The 6,275-nt window shown below is 36.1% G+C and overlaps 1 long non-coding RNA gene across 5 annotated transcripts; it reads left to right on the top strand.

Moving 5' to 3' along the window:
• Window positions 1-730: 730 nt before the first annotated feature.
• Window positions 731-4,539, top strand: LOC113327189. 5 transcript variants are annotated; one of them, XR_003348860.1, is made up of 11 exons: window positions 731-858; window positions 1,030-1,089; window positions 1,442-1,598; window positions 1,948-2,040; window positions 2,356-2,512; window positions 2,685-2,812; window positions 2,925-3,038; window positions 3,128-3,208; window positions 3,992-4,054; window positions 4,158-4,252; window positions 4,364-4,539. It is a non-coding gene; the product is annotated as an uncharacterized LOC113327189 (long non-coding RNA). The 5 variants fall into 5 exon arrangements; XR_003348872.1 differs by adding an exon at window positions 1,258-1,327 and having other exon boundaries at window positions 1,442-2,040; XR_003348866.1 differs by adding an exon at window positions 1,258-1,331 and having other exon boundaries at window positions 1,442-2,040.
• Window positions 4,540-6,275: the final 1,736 nt, after the last annotated feature.

The raw sequence follows: 6,275 nt of genomic DNA, 5'->3' as shown, positions 1-6,275 counted from the left end.
ATCAACCGTAACTCACATAAACCCAGAAATTTTCAATTTCAATTTTCATCTCAAACCATAATTTTTGATAGAAATTAAACTTAAATCGAACAAAAAAATCAAATCGCAACTGGGTTTTCAAAACATACCTCATATAAGTCATTACACTACACTTGATTAATTTTCGAATCGATCGATTAATCGAAGACGATGAAATTTTGAGTTTTAATGGAGGTTACGATTGATGGGAGGAGGAGAAGAGAAGAAGAAAGAAAATAAGTTTTCAATTTAGCTTTAATTTAGGTTAAAAAATGGGGAGGGTAATCTAGGGAGTTTACATCCCCTATAGGACATCCCCTAACCAACTAGAGGGACATTGCTATCACACTTTCCGCCCCTCTACCATTCCTTGCCGCCCCCTATACCAGGCTTGTTCACTACACCAAATTCTGGGATTCATAACAGGAATTAGTAACGGATTAAAAGCCGTTACGAAATTACCGTTACAAAAGGCCATTACGAATTTTCGGACAAGTCGTAACAAGGAATAGCCGTTACGAATTTCTTTTTAGGCGTGCCGATCACACGCTTGGTCACACTAAAGGCGTAAAACCTGTAGTTTTTAGGCGTGTGAATCACACAGGCGATAGTTTTTTCCACCCCACACCAAATCAACTGTAGGATGTTTCTCCCGTTATCCCCTTATACCCATCGAGTCAACAACAGATCCTTCTCATCTTCTTCATTTTATTTTTCAGTCTCTCTTTCCTCAGACGAAATTTTTTTCTTCTCCCCTTATACTCGAATCCTCAGCTGAATCGATTAAAAGATTAACAAATTTTAGGGTTCAAACATCAGCTGGATCGATTAACGTCTAAGGTAAGTGTTTTATCATTCAACAATTTCGATTTTAGGGTTTGTTTTCCTCGTCTATTTTTTAGAGTTTCATATGTGAATCGATTTTAAGGTTTTTTTTCTAAAGCGATTTGTTAATCTGTGAATATTTTAATCCAGTCATTTGCTTAATCTGTTGATCTGATTTCATTTTAGGGTTTGAGGAACTTTGAAGAACTCTCAGGAGAACAGGTCGGAGTTGGAGAATAAGCCAGGGTATATGTTTCTATGAACTTTAGTTGTTTTGGTTGTAATGGAAGCATGACGATAAGAATTCTAAAATCCAATAGCTTTAGTTGTTTTGGTTGTAATAGAAACTCTTAACAGAAAAAGATCTCTCCAGTAGCTACTTGTTTCTCATTCTCTGTTTGAGAAGAAATCTAGGGAACGATATGGAGAAGGAAGGTGTTTCTGATGTTAGGGTTTGGAAATAGATCCAAGGTTCAATTTAATGGTAGGTAAGAAGAAATTAAAGACTGGGTTTGGGGTTTGAGAAATGAATCTATGTTATGAACTTTGATTAGAGAGAAGAAGGTAAATTCGATTCTGAGAAGAATTATGGATTTAGTTTGTTGCAGTGGTGGAAGAAGAAAACGGAGGAGATGGCCAAGAACAAGAAGCTGCCGAGGAAGTGAGTTGTTTGTTGTGATGAAGGAAGGAGGTAGCTGAATGGGTGCTTGTTTGAGCATTTGCAGATGAGAAGGACCAGAAGATTATATACATCGGTTAGTTTTTTTAAATCCTGCTCCTTTATATAAAGAATTAGCTAAAATTACACATGGCCACTTTTACTTAGCAATATGTATGACTGCAATGCATAAATTTTAAGTCCTGAGGTCTGTATATTTTGTTCCCACTTTAGGGCAGAATTCTTGCAATCAGTGTTTTTATTTTGTCCTTCATCCATAAAACGATTAAATAGTGTTTTTCTTCAAATTTCTGGTTTTTCCTTAATGTTGTGGTACATTTCAATATGTTTCTCTTGAGAGTAAGTTCAACATAATTAATTGAGATTACTAGAATAATTTACTTGAGTCTGAACTGTTTGGGGAGATCAATATGTTTCTCTTGCAGTTTTTGTTGAGCACTGGAGGTGGTGTCAATGGTTTCACACTTTCACTTGGTCCATCGCTTGGGGAGTTTATTATGACACATCCTGACATTAAGGTCAGTATGCAGTTGAAATGTTGCATACTTATTTGTTATTTCTTACATTGAAAGGTTTATGTTTGCGACACATTTCTTGTGAATTTATGTATTTATGGTTACTCATCCGCACTTCCCTCCAGATTCCAAAGAAGGGAAAATCTACTCAGTAAACGAAACTAAGTTATGCTTGCTCATGTGTCGTTACTGACTTGTCTTTTAAGGCATATGTTTTTTGACTAGTATATATGAAATCGACAATAGTTATCATATACCTACGAGAGTAAGTTATGCTTACGTGGCATGATAATCATGTTATTTGACTTGTCTTTTCAGGTGCAGATTAGAAGTTGTGGATGATTGGGTTGCAGCTGAACTGAAGTGCAGAGAGTGGAGTTGCTGCTGTGACATGGATGGAGGATACGAAGGATAAGGAAATGATGGTTCTGCTGAGAATGGTCTAGAAGCAAGCATTGCCTTCCCTTCCACTTTGGTACGTCCTTTTCCTTCCACTTTTTGTTTTAAGCTTCAACCATTTTGATTCTGTGCTAAACAATTTTTTTTTCTGTGATTTGCTTATATTTCACCAATCATTCTGCACTTGGAAAAGAGATTCTTTATTAATCCGTATATAATTATTCTGTCCTTTTCTTATCCCTACGCAGGACTTTGCATATTGTTCAATGCTTCTGGGCATAACCTTTCTTGTCAGGGTACTCAACATCAAATTCAATGCAGGGAAGGCGTTGCAGTCACTGATTCTCATATTTGATCATTCCTTGAGTGTTGCTAAGTATAAGCATTTTCTGATTATTCATCTCTTTACCTATATTATCCTACATTGTTAGAGAATAAAGAATATATATGTTGTTTCTCTTATGTTGATTGATGATCACGCATCTTAGGTGGTGGAGCAGACAATTCATCCATGTTTGGTTGAGCTGAGTGAGGACCCAGATGTGGTGTCATAGTTTTTGATAGCCAAGCACTTCAATCAAGCGACCAAGTCATGATGTCAAGTTAGCAGATGTTTATTTGTATTTTCGACCTAAACTGAACTTATATTTGTTCTTGAGTGATATTTATGGACATAACTGATTATATGCAGTTGATGGACATGCTCGATCAGTATGAACCCTAAGAATACACAGAGTATGGATACCAGCAGGATCTTGAGCACATTGAGCAGGTCAGTTTAACCCATTCCTTAGGGTGATCACCCTTTTTGGTTTAAGTTCCCTCAGAAATGTTGGTCATAGAAATCAGGAATATCGACGCTTCATAATCTGAATTATGTTCAATTTCAGAAATTATTTGTCGATTGTAGTTCTGTTTTAATAAGTAAAAGTTATTGGTTCATACAGTGACAGTCTTAACTGATTTGGAGAATCCCTTATAAATTTCAGTGGAATTATCATTTATCAACCGATATCGCTACTCAAAGCACAACTGAGAACATTTCAGTTGACGTTGTCTTAGTTTAAGGTTTGTGGGAGTCTTATTAGCCAGCAAGATTGACTATCCTTATTGAAAATTTTCTACTCCATTTATTGATGTTGTTTTTTGATGTCCTGTAATGCATAAATCCATGGCATACTTGATGTATTATCGCTGCAGAACATAGTATGCATGGTGCGCTTAGGTTCTGATCAGAACCTGTTTTCTGTTAAGCCTTATAATCTTACAATTCCAGCTACATATTTCTCTAATATGTTTGGATTTACGGATAAACAACTTTTGTATAAGTTGGCTGATAATCTCAGTTTAGGATTTAGTTGCCGGTGATAGATGGGGTGTAGTTCCTGTTTTAGGATTTTAGTTTTAGTGCATAGCTGATATGGAAAGTTATCCGAGACAATAAGGAACTTGACCTTCCTGCTCATAAGGTCTATAAACTGTTCTGTAGGGAATCATTTTTTTGTTTTATTTTTTATTTCAGTTTCTTTAACATATTTTTCTTTTTGTTGTTCAGGTATAGTGGGAAATGAACTGCAGTTGGGTTGTCATCAACTTGTGTACCAAAAAAACTTACCGGGTAAGTAAGTACTTAACTTGTATATTTTCTAGATTCCATTTTTCTTACAGGACTTTGGTTTGTTGCGCGTGCGAGAGAGCTTATGGACTTTGGTTTGTTGCAGGACCAATTGCAATAATGGCCTGGATCAATGGTTGCAGTTGCATTTGAAGCTCTTGATGACTAAATCATGGACTTGTTCTTTATTACAAAACCATTGTAAGTATTTCTCATTCTTCTTTTCTCCAATTGATATGCTTATTGGGTGTGTCATCTCTTCTAGTTTTTGCTTACTTCCAACATCTAAGTATACATTTTTTGTGTTAGCAGGTTATTTGAATGATGCATTTTTTTATCGAAAGGATGGAGAATAAAGCATCGCAAAGTTTTGTAAGTTTCTACGTAGGAAGTTAGTACGGTTCTATGTATTCCTTAGAAATTTAGAACAGTTAACAATACAAATTGGTACTTAGAAGAATTTGTGTACTTAACAAAAAAAAATTGTACTTCGAAGAATTTGTGTTCTTTTTGACATGAATTGGCTGAATGTGGTGTGAATTGATTGTTGAATGTGATATGAATTGATTGTTCAATGTGGATGATGGATGGCATGAAAGGTGATGCAGGGTAATAGAAATTCCGGCTTATTTCCGGCAGAAAATGCAATGCCGGTCAGCCTTGACTTGGTTGACCTATTTTGACCAGGTCAAGGTTCACTAGCAGTAATTTTTTTGCTGTTACGAAAAAGTTCGTGACAGCTTTAAGCTCAATCTTCCACGTAGTAACGGATTTATGTTGTTACAATTTTCCATAGTAACGGCTTATCAGCGATCACCACCCTGTTACAAATAATCTTCGTAACGGCCTATACTTGTTACCACGTGGCAAATTCGTATCGGCTCAACCTGTTACGAGAGCTTTTACAACCCAAATTCGTATCGGTCACAAAGCCATTACGAAAATTTGTAATACCCTCTTTTGCAACAGATACTAGCCGTTACAACCCTATTTTGTAACGGCTGCGTGCTGTTACTAATCCCAGAATTTGGTGTAATGATATTTAAGAGAGGGATGTAGGTGGTGGGGTTATATTGGTACTCGTCCGTGACTGACCTATTTTTATTTGTCTAGTTGGATGTAGGCGCTGATGACCTAAAATGAAATTGCAAAAGGGACGCCATCATGTCGAGTTGGGCGCTGGCAGGAGGTGACGCTGTTTTCAACTGTTAGGGAAATTGGAGAGAGACAGAGAGAGAGGTGGAGGCGCTCAGTTATATATATAGTTAAAAGCCGTATCAAACTCAAATTTTAGAACTTCTAACACCACTTTTTTGTTTAGACCAATAAGAAACGTGCATTTTTTCATACCACCAAATATTGGTATTATCGACCCATTTTCCTTTTTCTTTTTACCGTGTCACTTTTCTACTAAACCCCAAATATTAATTTCACTTTTCTTTTTACTGCCACTTTCTCTCTCTGCTCATCCGCTCACTCTTTTTATTTCCTGCACTTTCTCTTTTTATTTATATTCGGCTGGTTTACTATATATTTTAGATTCCGATTATATCATATTTTGCACTCAGTAAACTGTGTACATTCATTTGCATAAATCGGGTGTTTTGGGTAACCGATATGATTCCGAATATAAAGTATTCGGAAGTTAGACTTATTTAATTACCTCCGATTATATCATTTTTTTCACTCAGTAAACTGTGTACATTCATTTGCATAGATCGGGTGTTTTGGGTAACCGAGAGGATTCCGAATATAGGATATTCGGAAGTTTGACTTATTTAATAACCTCCGATTATTGTATAATAATTTGTTGCTTTCATATGCAGGCCGTTGAAGAGTTTGTTGATGACTTCTATTTGAGGCCCGACACTTCCCTATACTATGCAAACGATTTGGTATACTCATTACTACTTTTTTCTTTTTTTCAAAATTTATATGTTAAATGGTTATGCTTATTAGATTTGTTTTGTTTTATACACGTTTAGACATTTGGAAGTAAGAAGGAGGCAAAGGAATGGCTTATGAACAAGGCAAAAGATAACATGTGCGTGGTAGTTCAAAATAATCATGTTAGTGACACTCGATTTGAAATGATTTGTGAGCGAGGTGGGACGCGAAAGAGTCACGAGGGAAAGAATAGTAAGTACATACGGAAGACGAATAGGAAATACCGAAGCAATACCAAGAAGATAGGATGCCCATTTAAGATTGTCTTCTATAAGCC

Source organism: Papaver somniferum, chromosome 1 (assembly GCF_003573695.1).
Source record: "Papaver somniferum cultivar HN1 chromosome 1, ASM357369v1, whole genome shotgun sequence".
Lineage (NCBI taxonomy): Eukaryota > Viridiplantae > Streptophyta > Magnoliopsida > Ranunculales > Papaveraceae > Papaver > Papaver somniferum.
This window is presented reverse-complemented; position numbering and strand designations above follow the sequence as displayed.